Raw genomic sequence first — 19,953 nt, 5'->3', positions numbered from 1 at the left:
AAGAGAAGTCATGGGCAGTGAGAAGATGGGAGCAGTGAATACAGAGCAGTGGTGTCAAACTGTAATAAAACAGAGTCCTGCTGGCTGCACATTGATTTCAAAAACCACTTGTTAATGTTATAGATGTTGTATTGTATTTTTATTGAGGCAATCAGGGTTAAAGTAACTTACCTAGGGTCACACAGCTAATAAGTGTCTGAGGTCAGATTTGAACTCAGGTCCTCTTGACTCCAGGGCTGGTGCTCTAACCACTGCACTACCTAACTGGTCCTGTTTTGTATTTTAAGAAATTAAACATTTCTCAACCACATTTAGATGCTGTTCTGGATGCACTCAGGAGTTTTTCAGCCTTGTGTGGCAAGCCTTGAATTTGACTCCTCTGGTGTAGATGACGACTTTTGGGTGTCTGGTTGTGAAAGAAAGATAATAGCTTGAAGACGCAGGGTAAATTAAGGTTTTATAAGGATGTGAAAGCCTGGGCATCATTGTGTGGTAGGAAAGGAAGTAATGGATTGAAGGTGTAATCAGAATGCATGCCATCTTGGGGTGGGGGGTAGGGGAGAGATGGGAAGAAAATTTGGAACTCAAAATCTTGGGGAAATAAATGTTGAAAACTAAAAATAAATAAATTAATAAAAAAGTAGTGGATAAAGAGATTTTGCAGATAAAAGAATGAGTAGAAATGATTTTGGATCTTAGAGGAGGTATATCAAAGGCATGCTCATACCTTTGTGGGTCTGAAGTGAAGAGAGTTCATGGGAGTTTAGAAGCTTGATGAAATGTATGGGCAAGGCAGTACATGGTACATCAACATACATATTGAAGTCCCCAGGTATAAGGGCAAAAGTTCAGGTTACAAAGGTAGAAGGGTATGAGGAAGGAGGAACTGACCTCTTGGAGAAATAAAAGTAAATCTTATGACCTGGACACTAATAGATGACTGCAATATGGAGCTGGACCAGGTTATAAAGAGTGGTTTTCAAAGAAAATTCTGACTGACGACATTACTAAAATGCATATATAAAAGTAAGCTATTATTGTTTGTGGATCACCACAACCCACAAATATTAACACAAAATGTAAAAAAAATATCACTGAGGAAAGCCTCTAACACAGAGAATAAATTCTCTACAGAGGATATACAGTGGGAGAAAGGAGAAAGTGTGTTAGTGGGTTATAGTCTGGCCTTATGGAGGGAATACCCACATTAATGAGATCATAGATCAGATCCTGGAGAATTATCTATATGTAGAGGTTCTTTCAACATTTGGTTCACAATTAAGAATCATTTAGGGTAGGACACTTGGGTGGGGGCTATTGGACTGGATCCTAGGTTTTAGGGCAATGGTTTGGAGAAGAAAGGCAACAGGAATAAAAATACTGGGAAAATCAGCTATTAAGTGATACCTATTAAGACTTTTCCCTTAAAATATGGGTGTGAAGAGAGTAAGGAGGGAACAGAAGATATGTGAATGGAGGATACTAAAAGACAAATCATCTTCTTCATCATTTTACCCGATGTTGGATCCAGTTATAGCTACTAATAGCAAGCAGACAAGATATAGGCTCCTGAGATCTGGTTCACAGCAGGGAGAAGGTAATAAGTCCTTGAATAAAAGGGACTCAGTCCAAGTTATCAAGGAGGAAAAGAAGAAAGAGAGAAAATAACAGTTAATGAAATTCAGTTCCAACAGATCATATATTCTGGAGTCCTAAGCTGTGCTCTTTTCAAGACGTTTTGTAAAATGATCAATGAGGAATTTAAAATAATAGCTCATTTGATTTTGCAGTATCCTTTAGAGAAGACATGCCTATGATTATTTACAATACTTCTATGTGTCTCTAAGGCTTCTTTCATTTTTTATCCTTGCTCTTCCTTGTCTTGAGTGCCTTCTCTCTTTCTCTTCATTTATCAAAAATCAACCCATTCCTCAAGGCTCAGCTCAAATTTTACCTTACTTAACTACCCCAAGAGTAAATGATTGTTCCTCCCTCTGAATGCCACTAGTCCAGATCATTAATTTGTCACTGATCATTCATGGCTTTGCATTTTTTTTATGCATGTGCAAATGTTTTATCCTCCCAACTGGATTATAGGAAGGATTTCTAGAAAGGCAGAAGCTGGACTATCCACTTTTAAAACTCCTACACTATCTAGCATATTATAGTCAATAAATATGTATTGACTATAGACAGGCTCATACAAACATATACAAATATTCAAGTTAATGTAAGAATTTTATCATCATTATATTGATTATTCTCCATTAGAAAGTACACTGAAAAATGTGTTAAATAAAAGCACAACTTAGAGGGATTGCTATATATCCATATCTCTCTATTTTCAATTTCCTGTGTTCTGGGAAAATGAAAATATTAACAATTTATATCTTTTTTAATGCACTTTTGGGGAAGTTGTATACAATTACTATTTTAAAGGAAACAATTTTGAAACAATAAGAGGGAAGTCCCAAGTCTCTGACCAGATACATAATTCTACTGAATGATCCCAAAAACACATCTGCTTAATTGAGGAATGTACTTGTCAATAGAGAAAATATATACACATATATATACATACATGTACAATATGTACATAGACATGCACATATTTGTATATATAATATAAACATATGCATGCGTATCTGGATATATACACATGTATATATATATATATAATGTATGTATATATCACATATATGTGTATACATACATATCTGTTCTAAAATGTAATGTTATATACACAGGGGAAGAATAGGAATAGATTTCTTGTTAAAAAAAGAGGAGAATATGAAAAAAAATTAAAACCTTCCTAATTGAGAAGTGTTTTGGTGGATGAGAGCCTGGAGCTATTAATTTATTTCATTTAATCATTTTTTTCCTGTTCTCATTTTATTAGCATGTGCTTAGAGCAAGTCTCTTTGAGCCCAGTTCCTTGCCTTACAGAAGAGAGAGCAGGTGCCATAAATCTCTGGAGGGATACTCTCTATAAAGATTTCTGCAGGAAAGGAGAATGTATTTACCCTGTGGCACTAAGGCTGCAAGGGGATTGGGGAAGGGAGGCAGGATGAGGGCTGGTGTGGGACCGGGAGGGAGAGGTACAAAACAAGGGAGTATGTTACTATGGTAATTTAGCTGTAGTATTCCCCAGTTTCCCTCGGATGCCCTAGTGGGGAAGGATTTTTAGCACACAGCTAAAAAAGCCTTTCTGTTAGTTCCTTCAATAGCTGTCAAATGAATCTTTGGGAAGGGCAAGGTATAACTTTACAAGATCTGCTAAAGTTGAAAAAGAATAGAGAGGTCAGGGAGGGGGCAACATTCTGATCTTTTGCCTTGTTTGGTCCCTTAGACTAAGCACCTCTTTGAAACAGGGAATGAAAATTACAAACAAAAGAAGAATTACACAATACTGTATGATGACCTGGGTTCAAGTCCCTGATCTGCCACATTCATTAGCTCTCTGTCCTTGAGCAAATCATTTTCCCCTTTGTGAGCCTGAGCTTCCCAAATGAAGGGGATGGACTAGAGCAGGAGTTCTTAACCTTTTTTATGCAATGGAACCCTTTGAAAGACTGGTCAAGCCTATGCACTCCTCAGAATAATGTTTTAAATACATAGCATTACAAAGGGAACCAACTACATCCACGTCTAGTTATCAAAAAAGTCCATAGTCGTCAGGTTAAAAACCCCAGGAATGGATTGATCATGAGATCATGAGATCAGAGATTTATTCTGGAAAGGATGTAGAAGTCTTCCAGTCCAAGACCCTCATTCTTTACAAATGGGTAAACTGAGGACCAGAGAAGTTAAATGACTTGCCTCAAGTCAAAGTAGCTAGATGCAATTTTAACCAGCACTCCTAACACCAAGTCCAGCACTCTTTTCAAGGTATTTTCAAAGTCTTCCAAGGCTCCTTGTGGTTCTACTCCAATATCGCCTCATGGTGTGAAGGTGAGCTGGGGCTCTTTGAAGCTATACCACTAGAATGCAAGTTCTGAGAGATCTAACAATGATAGTAATAATAATAGCTAGATTTATCAACGTTTGTGAAACACCTTATACATGTTATTCCTTTTGATCCTCACAACAACCCTATGATACGGGTATTACTGTTATCATTTTAAAGATAAGGAAACTGAAGCTGAGAAAGGGTGCTTTGCCCAGAGTCATGGTGTCTGACAAGTCTAGCACTCTGTCCACCATATTACCTATCTGTCACAGCAAAACTGAAAAGTCTCTGAATATAGGCCTGGCAATGGACAGCGTCTGCTTTCTATGTGAGGAGACTCATTATTTGAAGGCTGCACCAAAACTTACCCCAATAATAATTCAATATTGGGACTAATGAGTACACCCTGATCCCACCAAATGAAATGACAAGTCACAGGTATTCAAATCCAAGATATGTATTTTCTCTTGCAGAGTAAAGTTTTAAGTCCTGAAATTGTTTTCCTCTTCCTTCCCGTAAACCACTGTACATTTTTACAGATGGTTTCTATCTCAAAGGCAAATCATTAAGTGTATCACTTTACGATTTTAATTCACATGCTTTCTACTTTGTGCATATATTCTTAAATATCATGCAGTATATTTTCCAAGAGAAAGAGCACTGGGCCCAGGAGTCAGGAGGCCTGGGATCTAGTCCTTATTCTTTTATTAATTAGCTGTGGGACAAACCACACAACTATTCAGATTTCTCACCCATATGACAGTAATAGCATAATGGTCTGTCTCTGAGTCTTGTGTTTTGAGGCCTCTCCTGTTTAGTAGTCAGCCAGTCAGTCAACTGGCATTTAATAAGCATCTGCTATTCACCAGGATCTATGTTAAGTGCTGAGGTAGGGCGTTTCAGGGCTTGTACTCCACTGGTACTGCCTTTGAAAATCATGTGTTTCTCAAGATTCCTGTGGAAGCTCATTCCCCCAAGCTAATTACCTGGTTTGTTGATTAAGGACTTCCCAAAACGGCCTGCCCTCTTGTTCTTCCTGTATCCTAGTCTTCGCTAGAGCCATTCAGTGGTGAAGTGGACACATTAAGTATTTTGACAGTTCCTCAGTGGACAGGAATCAGAAGAGGAAAAGAGACTAACTCACAGCAAGCCATTAAAGAATGAAACTCCCTGCTTATTTACACCAGAGTTCCTCACCCCAAAATGGATATTTAAAACCCGTATGTCAGTAGAATCTCATTCTTTTGCTATCAGTACATTCAAATTACTGGAAGCCAGTGTAATAATGCCTTGGAAGACTCAAAAGCAGTTTCATGGGCTCTGGGGGAAATGTTTTATCCAGTGATGGTGGAGAAGAAAAAGCACTGGTCTAGGAATGAGGGGACCCAGCTTTTGTTCTTGATTTTGCTTTGAGATATCTGGGCATTCCAGGATGTATTAAATGCTTGTTGCAATTTAATGGGGATCAGGAACATCTGATCTAATAAAAACCCATGAGTTGTATCCTCAAAATGTCAGGAAAAATCAAGGAAGGTTGAGAACAATGGGTACATTCCATCTGGTGAACTTATGCAAGCAACAAACATAAACTAGGTGGCTCAGTGTTTGTAGCACTAAGAACCAAATCAGGAAAACCTGACAATCCTACCTCAGACACTCATTAGTTATGTGACCATGGACAAGTAACTTAACTAACTGTTCTCCTCAGCTTCCCAATGTCTAAAATGGGAGTTTAGACTTGATGGCCTCTAATTTCCTTCCATCTTTAAAAGCCAGAATCCTCAACAGCTACAAAGAATAGGCAGGCATGCGTGGGCTATGAAGTGCAACACTGGAGAAAATTTCTGACACTAATGAGAGCTCAGATCTGCTTCCTGAAGTTCTAAGTAATACCAGTTGACATTTATACAGACTCTAAGGTCCTTGAGGGCAAGAACTGTTTCTGTTTTTTCGTATCCCCAACACCTATCATAATGATTACCTTGTTCATAGGAGACTTTTAATCAATGTCTGTTGGATTGAAATAATGCTTCTGTCACAACTCTGGGGCAAGCAATGCAATTGTTTCCATTCTCCATAGTATTGACCAGCTAGCAGCCATCAGAGCTAAAACTCAAATCCAACTTTCCTGACTAGCAGGTTAGTACTCCTTCCCGTATACCATACTGACTCTTTATCTACCTTACAGGATTGTGGGAGGAATTAAGTGCCAAGAGGAGACATCACATGGAGCTGTTGAGCTCAACAGTGGATATCAAATTGCTATTAAAGGAATAAAGAATCACTGAAGGGGAAGGTATTACTTTCATAATAGATAATACTGTGAAAGACTGTCATAGATTTCATATTCCATTAGCTCCTACTCCAGTATCTGGAAGGGAAATGAAGGGAATGGTGAAACTATGATAGAGTCAACACAAACTCCCCCCTGCCCCCAAGGAAGAACTATAAAAATTTTGTCAAAATGGGTCTAATGTAAAAGTCATGGATGAAGTGAAGGGTTAAAGGTCAGTCTTTGGTCTTTGCATGCTTCATGTAGGAAGTGAATGGGAGAATGGTACAGTCGAAAGTGTTCTGGGCTTGACAGAATCCCTGGGTTGTAATTGAAGCTCTGATACTCATCAGCTATGTGACCTTGGGTAAGTCCTTCCTGCCTACCCTCTGGGTTTTAGTTTCTTCAACTTTAGAAGAGAGATAACATTTATGCTACCTTCCTCACAGGGTCCTTGGGAGAAAAGTGCTTTTGAAAACTTAAAGCTCTATGGAAATGTAAGTTATTATTAATAAAATAACTAAAAATTCCTCTAGTCACTTTATATATTAATCTAAAGAGTTATAACATCAAAGGAAAGCAAAAGAGTTACAGAAAGAAGTCAAATTAGGTCTTTTTTTTTGATTCTTGAAAAGTAGGGTCTAATATTATCTAAGAGAGGCATGATGGAATAGTGCATAGGGAGTTGGCCAGTCCGAAAGATCTGGGTCCAGGTCCTGCCTCTGACATATATTGGCCATGGGACCTTGGGCAATTCATTTAATCTCTTTGGACTTTAATTCTGTCAGAGGACAAGATCATCTCTAACATTCCCTTGACAACATTAACCCTTAATAGTATTATCCTCTTTCTTCACTGTCCAACTTCTAGAAAGAATAGTCTCTACTTCCTGCCTTCACTTTTTTACTATGCACTCTTCCAACTCCTTTCACTTCCCTCCGTTCTACTGAAACAATTTTTATGAAGGTCACTACTGGTATTATCAACAAATCCAATGGTCTTTTTTTAAAAAATAATCCTATTTGACTTCTTTGTAGCATGTGATAATGTATCCACTCCCTAATTATTTTCCGTGACAGTGTCTCTAACCATGCTTTCTGTCTCCTTGGCCAGCCACTTTATACTCTTTCTGCCCATTCAGTAGATGACCCTCAAGAAGACTATCCTTGGCTCTCTCCTCCATACTCTTCCCTCTTGGTAATTTAATCTAGTCCCATGGCTTCAAATATCATTTTTAAGAAAATGGTTCCAAAATCTCCATCCATAACTTCACCCTAGATCTTTACCATGGATTTCCAACTAACTGCTCATTAGCTGGTTGGGAAAAATCTGATGTCTCATTTGGCATATCCCACTTCCCCAAACTAGAATCCCTAATATTTCATTAACTTCTCTATTTCTGTTGATAGGACTAAGATTCTCCACATTCACCTAGGCTTGAATCCTTAGCTGTGTTTTTGACTCTTACCTTCTCCTTCTCACCCTCTTTATCTAATCAGTTGCCAAGTCCCATTAATTCTATCTCAATGTTATTTCAAAAGTTCCTTAGCTATTTCTGACTTTTGCCACCAACTACACAAATCCAGGCCTTTGTTACCTCTTATATGAACTATTTGGAAAATCTCTCACTGGACTGTCATCTCCCCAAGCCACCTTCATGCTGTTACTTGATTAATGGGCCCGATTCATAGCTTAGCACGTGTCACTCCTTTACTCACAAACCTTCAGTGGCTTCTTACTGTTTATTGAATCAAATATAACATTTTTACAATGTTATTCAAAGCTCTCTTTAACCTGGGTTCAACCTACCGTTCCATCTTTATCCAACACTACTTCTCTTGATGTACTTTATATTCCAGTTGAAATGTGTCACTCACAGTCCTCCTGGTTTTTCCCTCTTTGTCTTGTACTTTTACTCAAACCAAATCCTTATTCTTAAAATGGACCTCTATCACTTCCTTCTAATCCTTAGTTGTTGAAAGAGTCCCTTTCTTCAAGATCCATGTCCTCCTTGAAGTACTCCCTGATCATTGCAGATGAAAATCTGTCCTTCTTCAAATTTCTCATGACATACTTCATTGATGTCTTTTTTAAACTTATGAAATTCTGCCTTAAAGCAGTTATCCCTTGACACTAGCCTGTGAGCTACTGGATTGCAGGGATTATATTGTTTTTAATCTTTATAATCCCAGTCTAGCACAGGGCTATGCATAGAGAAGGTGCTTAGTAAACAGTATTCCACTGAATTCCATGTTGAATAATTCTACCAGCAAAGCTGAGATAAAAAAATGCCTCAATTCTTAGTGATGTTAATTAACCTAATCTATGGATTGGAAACAGTGTATATAGTGGAAACTGAATTTGGAGCCAGAAAAGAAAGGTATAAATCCCAGCTTGTTAGTTACTACTTGGGTAACCTTGGTTAAGTTATATCCTCTTTGTATCTCCCCTTCTTCATTTGTAATCTAAGGGCGTTGAACTGGACCTTTTAAGGTTCCTTTCCCTTCTAAATACTGATTAAGCCTGTCATTCTAAGGATGAAATTTGTTTCACCATTTTTGTCTTAGTATAAGAATCTAGGATCATATAATTTGGAGCTGGAAGGGGCCTTTGAGATAACCTAACTCCCTTATTTTACATTTGAGGAAATTAAGGCATTTGCAATTAAAAGTCATACAAGTATCAGAGCCAGGATTGGAATTTAGGTCTTTAAACTAGTGACTTAAACTTTAGACTGTGTGTTCCTACAAATGGTTGACTTAAGAACTTGATTCCTTTTTGTTGTGTTCTCCCCCCTCACCCTCAATACTCTTACCAAAAATCCTTCCTGGAAGAAACCTAGAGGGTTTCTTTTCTATTTTAGATATTTTACTTTTATTTTATATATTTTACTTTTCACATTTAAGCAGTTAACTTCCAGCTCTCTTAACTCTATTCACAAACTGTACTAAAGGAAGAAAATAGAATGCTTTAAAAAATCACGGCATTTTAAAGGGTGTAAATACTTAGTAACATTTGGCTGAAGTATTATGGCACAAGTTTTAAAGATGGCTAAAAGATTTTAAAATTTGCTCATTTTAATTTAAAATTGTTTTATTTTAACTAATTATTATCTATTTAACTCATTTATTTGACTAAGTTATTTTAACTAATTACTAATTTACTAAAATTTACTAATTTTAAAGTTTATGAAATTTCCATGAATATTTTAGATGTATATAGATATTGATAATATCATATATACAGTTTTTAAAAAAAATATCATTACTCATTTTATAAAGACAGTTGCATCTTTTCTTTATTTGACAAATACCTACTTCTTAAGTTCAAAGAGAATTACCCAACTTTATTATTACTATTATTATCCAGAACTGTGATTATGTCAGGACGAGGAACTCATAGTGTAGCAACTCTCTCTTCTAGAGGTTGCAAGGTAGTGCAGTGGCTAGGGTACTGGGCCTGGAGTCAGGAAGTTGTGAATCCAACTTTGTCCTGAGATATTAGCTATGACACTTAACCTCTCTCAGCCTCAGTTTCATTAACTGTAAAATAAAGATAATAATGGCACCTACCTCACAGAGTTGTAAAGCGCTGAGCACTGTGCCTGACACGTTAGGAGCTTAATAAATGCTTGTTTCTTTCCTTCCTGCTAATGCAGATCAGCAACTCAAATTTATAATCACAGATTGTTGCCTCGGGGCAATCAGGGATTAAATAATATATGTATGATCACATAGCTCAAGTGAGTAGAGGCAGGATTAATTAATTAAAGAGCTAGATATTGTTTTTTTAATATAGACTGGGAAAAATGTCACATCATGAGCATATGTTTTTTCATCAGAAGACAATTTAACAACGATGTAAATGATGTGATATTTCTCTTTCTATAAAAGGCTACTGAGAGACTTGAAGATACGGTCAGGAACAAACCAATGACCAATCAACCAACCAACCAACCAACACATCCATACATAGGTCAGGTGGAAATCTGACTTGCTTTTACCCTCCTCCCCTAGTTCTTATCTCTTTAAAGTATTCCTATTCTGGTATAGGGGATGATGTTCTGTGCAGGAATGTACTGCACTGCTTTTCCATTTTACCTTCTCTGTCTGCTTGAACCAATTTGTAGAAAATTGATGCACTGCAAGACAGATAATGCTATGGATCATCCTTACTCTTGAAATTGCAATAGGAAAACAAAACAAAACAAAACAAAAATACAACCCCCCTCCAAAATCCTTGTCAATAATTTCCCAAAGGGAACATCTACTTTATTTTCAATTTTGTTCATTGTGCTCCAGGGGACTATAAATTAGTTAAGTGTTTACTAGATTAAAACCTCAAATTTACAATTAAAAGCTGATGTAACCTAATCCTTACTGGTCAGACATTTCAATCACCCAGGGCCTGTTTCTCATCTAACTCTTGGCCCCAGGGAGCTGAGACAAGCATGGAGTTCCATCGAAGTCAATGGGAGGTCATTTCTCAGAACTACCCTAGAGGAGCAGAGAGCAAGATGAAAACGGGGCCTAGAATTCCCAATAATAAAGGACAGGCCAGATTTAATTAGATTTGATATATGAAGAGATCTCATACTTTAAAAAAAATTAAAAGGCTTTATGAGAGGAAATGAATGGATGCCTGGCTGCTTAGCATCCTAACTTTAGCAAAAATGCAGGGCTTTGAATTGTAGATGAAAGATAACTTGTCCTTTTGTGTGTGTGTGTATACATGTATACACACATATATATGTATACGCACATACATATGCATACATGTATGTATATATGTACACATACATGTCCATCAAAACCTAGTAATATATTCTACTCCACTCATTTCCCTTTCCCTCCCTTCCTTCTTTTCTCTTCTTGCTTCCCTCTCTTCTTTACCTCTCTTCTTTCTCTCTCTATATCTTTTCCTTTCCTTTCCTTTCCTTTCCTTTCCTTTCCTTTCCTTTCCTTTCCTTTCCTTTCCTTTCCTTTCCTTTCCTTTCCTTTCCTTTCCTTTCCTTTCCTTTCCTTTCCTTTCCTTTCCTTTCCTTTCCTTTCCTTTCCTTTCCTTTCCTTTCCTTTCCTTTCCTTTCCTTTCCTTCCTCCCTCCCTTCCCTCATTCCTTCCTTCCTTCCTTCTTATGACACTGAAGAGCAAAAATCAGTCATTTTAGATAACTTCAATAGGGGGACAAAGGAGAAAATCTGCCAAATATTTCATTTAATGTAATTTTTACACTTGATATATTGACAGTAAATTGTTTTTGTTTTGTTCTGTTTTTCCACATCTCAGCAAATCATCTCTGATGTTCATACATAGAGAAGATAAGCCATGATTAGACTTCTGAGTTAAAAATATGTGCCTGATCCTTTACCTATAGGGTCTTGTGTTGTGTTGCTTTCTAAAACCCAACTAAGGCTACCACCTCTGAAGGAATATAGTATGCCAACATAGTATCCATCCTCTCAGGTAGGCTCCCCAGCAAAGCATGGTAGCCATTTTCGAAATTCATAATTTTTCCATGTCTTCAGATTCAAGCATGTGATTATAATTGTTTTTAAACTCCCTTTTAAGTGGCTTAGTACTAGAATTATTAATGCGGAGAACAAATTGATTCAGTTGGGGAAACAGTTAAATATGACATTTTAAAGGTAGAAAATATAACCAGTTTAATGTCTCTTTAATGTAATGAGTAATCTTTTTGGGGATTAGATTACTATGACAAAATTCTTTGACCATAAAAACTGATAGAGAAGGTGTTGATACAGTAATCTTCTTTAAAGGCGACAAAATCCTATTTGTCATAAGTTTACTGATAACAAATTGGTCTGCCTTTTCTAGATAATCATGTTTCATTTGGTTTTCATTAAAATAGATGATTATAAATTTCAATAAAAATGTTTGTCCTAATCCTGTATTTTTCAATAGCATTATTAGGCCTAGATTTTCAAAATGGGGATTCTCATTTTGCTGTGCAAATCTTTCCTCTGAACAAATATGGGGCATATTAAATTGGATGCAAGAAAAAAAGATAATTATTTACTTGACTCATAGAATCTGAAGATCAATGTTAATTCTCAATTTTAAAAAAATTTATTTCAACTCATGTAAATATTCAATAGATTTATGCTACATCCTTACACAGTACACTTCATTACTTCTCATGTCTGAGAATGTTTTCCCTTTGCCAATAATCAACCTGGGGAACCCAAGTCACACTGGTCAATTTCTTGAAAGGATTACTGGCTTCCTTTAAAACATAACAAGTAGGTGGGTAATGAATATGTGGTTGTAGGAAAGCAGATGAAAGTAAAATAACAAGCATGAAATGACCATTTTTCTTATGTCTACATGAAAAGATAAAAAATCAAAACTTGTCAATTAAGTGTTTAGTCATACTTGATGCAATTTGTAAAATAAACCTATACCAATATGCCAGGGTGGGATTTTTAAACAGCCACACTAGAGGTTTCAGAGACTTCCTTGTCATTCTGAAAATATCAAGTGTGATAATGCCCTCAATAAAATAAAAGCAAAGATACAAATTCTGTACTTAGTGATTTGGGCATTTGGCTAAGTAACACATTATTCTGTGCAATACTGCTCCTCGGATTTAGATTAAAATAATCTTCATTCTCACTTCCAATTTCATCTGCAGTAACTACAACTCTGAAGTATTACTGGATTCCTTAAACATTAATGCTGTGCATGACACTTTGCAGGATGAATGTGTATTCCTGAAAAACTGGGTGTTTTATATTTTGCAACTTATATCACCCTTATGAAGAAAGCTTTTCAAACTATATTGGAAAAAAGATGAATTATTACTTCTTAATTTGTCTTTTTTTTGGTGGGGGAGAGGAAAGTCTAAGGTTTTCAGATATAGGAAAAATTGATTAATCAGAATCCAAATAACTACAATCCTCAGTTAACCAAAATTTAGGACTATCTTCTAAATTAGGAGAAAGAGGAAAAAGTGTACACACACACACACACACACACACACACACACACACCCCTTAAAATGTAGATCTAGCAAAAAGACAACAAAAAAAAATCAGCTTCTAGTGTACTTCCTAGGGTCAGCACACAAAAATGTCCATCTCATAGCCTCATAAACTGTCGGCATTGGCAAAGGGCCTAGAGATCAAATGAAGTCCAACCCCCTCATTTTATAGAAGAAGATATGCTTCCATTTTCTGCAGTCTTGGAAAATGGTAATTACTGGTCATAATGAGGACCCAGAGGCCCTGCAGAATCCTTAATCGACGGCTGAATTTGCATCATTAGACTCGTTTTGCAAGGGAGTGAACTCACACATTTGAGAAAGACTCTACAAATGATGATGCCACAGGAAGACAAAATCTTTCCCTCTGAGCTCTCACCTAACTTTGTTTCTTAAAGGACTTCTCTTGTGTTACAGTAATCTTCATTGAGTCTTGGACAGTAAGCACTGTGAGGGCAGGGACAGTGTCTTTACTTAGCATTCCCACTGGTTCCTGGTGTGTAAAAGGGCCTGAGTTCAAATCCTACCTTTGATACTTATTACCTGTGTGACCTTAGGCAAGTCACTTACCTCCCTGGGATTCAGTTTCCTCATATTTAAAATGAGGAGTTTGAACTAGGTGGCCTCATTGGTCCTTTCTAGTTCTAGATCTATGACCCCATGATCCTTTACCTCCCAGGACAATGCTTTGCTCAGTATAGCTGCTCAATAGATATTTGCTGAATTGGATTTTTTAAAAAAGACTTTTTTGGGGGGGGTTGAATCTCATTTAATAGGAAATATCACATTGTTAATGCGACACACACACACACACACATATATATATATATGTATACACATACACATACATAGATACACATATACATATAACACATTTGGACCAAGCAGGACACAGACACATTTGTTATGACAAAAAAAAAATACACTTACACTAAATCAGACAACTTAGATTTTCTTCTTAAAAATTGTATGGTATATGTTTTCAAAATCCATTTTAGGTGATCAGCCCCAAATGTCATGACTGGATTATTACCAGAGCAAACCACAGTGCTATCCACTGGTTGTGAGCAATTAGTGTGAGCAGTTTTCCACTTGCGAATATTTGTGCTACATGAATGACTTTTTGAGTTACTCCCAGGGAATTTAGCTGTTGTTGAGTGCCCACACATCCCCTTATTGTTGGCAGTCCAACACTCCTGTGTTTTTTAAATGGCAAGATTGGGGCAGAGGATTGTCCCAGAGGAAATAATTATAGCCTCCATATAGTCAAGAAACATTACCTACTATGTGCAAGGAAACAGGCTATGCCTGGAGGAGACAAAGATGAAAAACGACATTTTACTGACTTTAAGGGTCTAATGTCTAATAAAAGGATAGGGCAGAGGGTAAGAAATATACAAGAATAAATTTAATAAAAGGTAGGGTGTAAGTATAAGAAGTATAAGTATAATGAACAGTACAGGGAGAAGATATAGAGACAAGTTACATTAGGAAATTTTGAGAAGAGAGAACACTTGAAACTCTTAGAGGTTGGTAAGAAAATGCTAAAGGATTCTTTACTGAAAGGGAATAATGGAAGACTTCAATCACCCTTATTACCTACTTCAAAAACAAAGAAGAGATTTTTCCAGGGTCTCTTGGCTCCTAAGGCCCAAAACAAGAGGCTCACCAAAATCTTTTACCAAAGTGGATCCCTAACCACCTGCCACAGCCACAGATGTTTCATGCTAACCAAAGTCATAGGGATCTAAGCTAATATCCCAATGGTCCCCTAAGTCCATTCTATAGTGTTACCTTACCCTGCCTGCTCTCCTTCCCCTGGCTCACAAATGCATACACAGAGTCACAGAATTAAGGTATCATTAGTAGCTGTGAAATTTTAGGTTATGAAATGTAAGATTCTTTGCCACTGTAGCAAAGGAAATTCAGTGAAATGTTTAAAACGTTTGATGTCAGCGGCTCATATACCCAAAGACTAGGGCTAGTAGAACCCTGCCCCCCCCAAGTAGTTTCTTTCCCTGATGAGGCTAAATTTACACAAAGGGCCCTAGCACTTCCCCAGATGAGGAAATATAGTGATCTGAAGAAATGAGGAGAGGCATAAGCAACTATAATTCATGAAGATTCCACCAAGTGAATATATAGTTAATTGTGAAATAGGGACAGGTTATGTTGAAGAGAGTGTTTCTAAACCCTTGAAGTGCAAGAAAATTGGTTGAGTTTTGGGTGCACCAAACCATAGAAACTTCATATTATCTGGAGTATGATTTAGAGCTTTTCTAGATCTTGGTCAATAAACTCAGTAGTATACATTTTAGTTTTATCCCCTAAGAAATATACCCCAATAGGGCCTACAGTTCAGTAACATTTGGTTAAAAGAGATATTTGACCTAAATTCTAACTTTTAGTATTTCTGTTTGATGTTTGTTTCAAAATAAATTTAACTAGAAGTGAAAGATTTTTGGAAGACAAAATGAAAGTCCCCATATACTTCTAAAAACAACTAGGGGAAAGCAGGTGCCCAAAGACTTATTTCATTCTTAAAATCCAAGGAAATAAATAGCACCTTAATGTCCATTTTTTCTTATCCTGGTTGTTGTTGATTAAATGAATGCCCAGACTTTATGTAAGGAAAGATTAAACAAGGACCATACTTTTTCCTCTGAAAAAAAAAGATACCTATCACTGGACTCACTAATTGAAACAATAAAGATATAAGATAATAGGACTATACCTGTGCCCCGGCAACTCTCTTGAGCCTGTAAGTTGCATAGCACATGGTGTTGACCTGCATTGATAGGATAAGTTTTCTTAATTGGGAGGTAACCCTATTTATACCAATGAAACCACAGGTTAGCTATCTAGAGCTAACAAATCTAAAATTTAAAAAATAAAGGCATACTAATAGTCCACCATTATCTTATTGCTTGGATCAACTCAGAACTGCGTTAAACTCACATAAAATAATCAAGATAGCCATATCCTTTTATAGCTACACAATTTACTTCTTACCTAACAAAGAGATTTGTGCCTCCCCTTCCACATTTTCTTAAAGTGTGTGTGTGTGTGTGTGTGTGTGTGTGTGTGTGTAGGGGGGCGGAATCAGAGGAGTGACAGCAATGTGATGAGCTCCCCAGTTATGGGGATGTGATGGGAACATAAGATATGGGTCATTGTTTAGAGGAAACTGATCCCTGTCTTAGAATAACATTATACTTTGTACTTTAGTTCTTTGTGTTATGCCTTTTCTTTATGATAGACTAAACTCTATGGGGGCAGGGGCCTTGCTTTGTTCATTTATGTATTAACCTCAGCACTTTACATATAACAAATATTCAATAAATATTTGTTAAAAGAACTAATGAATGGAGGAATATGCTCCCTACCTTGATGACAAGAGAAACTAGTCAAGGAATCATAGATTAATTTTCAAATAGCTGAATACTTAGGGTTGTGTAGGGGGTGATTGGATGACCATGGTCCAATTAATTTGAATGTAGAGAAATGGATTAGATGGATTTGATTTGCAAGTTCTTTCAAGTTGTTACTTTCAGGTGGATTTGAGTAAATGAAATTTCACAGAGAGTTGCTCAGCTTCAGAATGATTTTAGGTAGGGTTCTCACAAACAACAGCACTTTAACTGAAAGGGTTTTATTATTTTAATCTGGGGTTTCAAAGAATGTTACAAGCATGAATCCTCACAACATCCCTGTGAGGTAGGTCAAGTCTAATGCAATGCAGCTACTAATTCTACCTTAAAGTGTCAACTTGAAAGGATCTGCAAGTCATGGAAACTCACTAAATTGGAGTCACCCTTGTTTGCCATTTTTAAGCTTCATAACTTTGGTATATGTTGCTTCCCAACTCTTTTAAGATGTTCTTTTTGGACTCAGATGGGTGAGTGACAGCAGAAAGCACTAGTTCCATAGTTTGAAAAAATGCATTTGCATATCACATTTTAATATGTTACTTTTTCAGTTTACATATCGTACACAGAAAGACACAAAATAAACATCCTTTGGTATGACTCAGGATAAAAACTGGGCAAAAAGGAAGAGATAAGCTTAAGAGCTAGCTGGCAAATCCCACCGTCTTGTCCATTATCAAGAATGTCCTGTTCCCAACCCAGCAACAACATTCAGACTTTGAAATGTCAAAAGGAAGATTCCACATGGATTCCATTTGTGATGAGATACATGCTGGAGAGAGAGAGTTTTTGCAAGTAAATGGGACCTGATTTCTCATATGTCTTTAGAGATGAAAACTTAGAAGTGTAGGATCAAACACTGTCCTGCAGAGGACAGAATGTGCATTCGATTCTCTTGCTCAGCAGAGCTCCTGCTGTAGAAACTCCCAAAAACATTCGAGAAATCCTTAAATTGTAATGCCACCAGATGGTCACACAGACAGAGTTCATCATGGAGAGATCAGCAAAAGCCAGGATCATTGTGGTGACTATTTCCAGCCTCCTATGCCCCAGGGAAAGTCGAAAAACAAAACTTTCTGACTTGAATGAAAAAAGGGATGAAGGGGCAGCTGACACATATTGAAACATGTCTTAAAATTACTCTTAATATCTATGGCTTCCTTTGTTAAGTGGGATACATTGTCAGATAACAAATGCATCCTTTTATTTCTTTTATTAAAAAAACCAGGATTTTTTTTTGGTCTCTGGCTCTAAAAGTCATTAACATAAATTGATCATTTTGGGGGAAATTCATTGCTGTGATTTATTTAAATTCACTGAAGAACATCAATGACAAGGGTATTCATTTGTTTTGTTAGAGGTCCTAGGGAAAGGATGGCCCTTTTAGGCTAATTCCAATTTAGACAAGGACATTCACCCTCTGGAAGAAATGGTAATGATGATCTCTAAAAAGAGGTAAGATGGAGGGAATGGGATGTTCCTACAATTTAATGGGATGTGTTGGGAGCAAGATTGCTTCCTGTGAAGATGCTGAAGGTGAGGTGGGCCATTCTACCTACCCTCCAAGATGAAAAAAAGGCAAGAAGGAAAAACTAAATCTTCTGAAATTGGACTTGTGAATTTGCTTAAAATTTTAGGCACTCAAAATGCCATAACCATGCCCACAAATGGCAGACAATGGAAAGCCAACATATGAAAGAAATTTTCCTGGCTTATGTGGGTTTGGTGACATTAACCAGCAAAAAGCAATACTAGATCCCAGTGGGACAATGGGAAATTTCTTGTTTACAGCCGGCCTGTATGGAGCTGGAGATATGCCAAATGTTTTGCAAAGTATTTCTCATCAAGAAATTCAAAAGACAGTCACTGTGTTCTGATGTATTGGCCAAGTTCCAAATTTAGCCAGTCATGTGGTCACATATTTGACCACATAGAGAAGTATGGCTTTATACCATTAAAAAAACACCAACACAGAAAACTGCCTTAACAAAGTATATTCAATTGAGTAACAAAATGCTGCTAAAGCTGTCCGTTTTGAGACTCTAAAAGCTACTTCGTCCATTAGGCACTGCTTTGGATGATGCTACAGACTTTAAAGCGGTTAAATGAGAGGACACCCTCCAGGTGTTAAATTCCATGAAGATATCGCCAAGAGTCTCCTGACGAAAGTGCTAATTCAGGAAGTCACTGAACATAAGCAGGTGCTCTATGGCACTAGCGCCTTGAACAGGGATCCTGTAAAAGATGACATGTGTGTGAAACAAGGTCCTACCCTTTGTGCTAACCTTGGTCTATTGTAAAAGGGTTGGGGGAATGGAGAAGGAACCCAATATAAGTGAGAAACAACATTTTCTTTGTGTTGGTTAATTATGCCAGTCCAAGCAAAATGAACACCAAGCAAACAAGCCCTAATGGTGCTGATAATACCTTACACAGAGAGTAGGAAAGTTAATCAAGAATAATGAATTCTGAGGAAACATGGTTCTCATTAGGCTGATGTTCTCATATGGTGACTGGTCTGGCCTTCTTGGCCTTTTTTTCCCTTTTTGTTAGATAGTTGAATGACTATTCTGACTAGAGCATCAAAGTTTTGAACACACTTTTTCCTTGGGAGAGGGAGAGATAGAATCCCTTCCCTTCTATAATCTGCCCCAGATCTGAACACAGAGGAATTCCTGAAATATCAATGCAGTCACTCTTCTAAATTTTGCCATTAAGTTGTTGATTTGGAACAGGGATTTTGTTCATTCTTGCTTTTTACCATTTTAATTGGCAGGGGTGTAGTGGAAGGACAATCAGAGTTAAGAGAAAGGGAGCTCTGGCCGCTGTTGCAAATCATAAACACAGCTAAAATTATATGTACCATTATGACCACAACATGTTTAAGGAACTGGGGTATTATATTTTTCCAAACTAGAACAGAACATATAAATAAATGTGTTGTTCATAGTTAATAACATTTTGTGGCTATTTACTTGTCCTTCAATGACCATCCTTTAAATAATCAGATCTTATGGGATAGTTTAATTGCTGAAATTTTAAAAAGATCTACTTTGGCATGAATGAAATTAACATATTTTCTTTCTTGTAAACATTCCATAATATTTAGTTGAATAGTTTTTTTTCAAAATTTCTACATGTATTTTTGTATGTGTGTATATATGTATATATGTGTAATATACATTTAAATACTTACGAGCAAATATGTATACACATAGGTATTCATATATAGCCACATGTATTTCTGGAGAGAAAATACTTAGGCTGGAGAAATGACAAGATATGAAAGATGTGATACAATTAAA

At 36.8% G+C, this 19,953-nt stretch overlaps 1 protein-coding gene across 3 annotated transcripts in view; it reads right to left on the bottom strand.

Moving 5' to 3' along the window:
- Nucleotides 1–19,953, bottom strand: part of MYT1L (myelin transcription factor 1 like) — a 314,679-nt gene that overhangs the window by 119,582 nt on the left and 175,144 nt on the right. The gene's annotated exons all lie outside the window — the stretch shown is intronic.

This window comes from Trichosurus vulpecula, chromosome 3 (genome assembly GCF_011100635.1).
Source record: "Trichosurus vulpecula isolate mTriVul1 chromosome 3, mTriVul1.pri, whole genome shotgun sequence".
Classification (NCBI taxonomy): domain Eukaryota; kingdom Metazoa; phylum Chordata; class Mammalia; order Diprotodontia; family Phalangeridae; genus Trichosurus; species Trichosurus vulpecula.
This window is presented reverse-complemented; position numbering and strand designations above follow the sequence as displayed.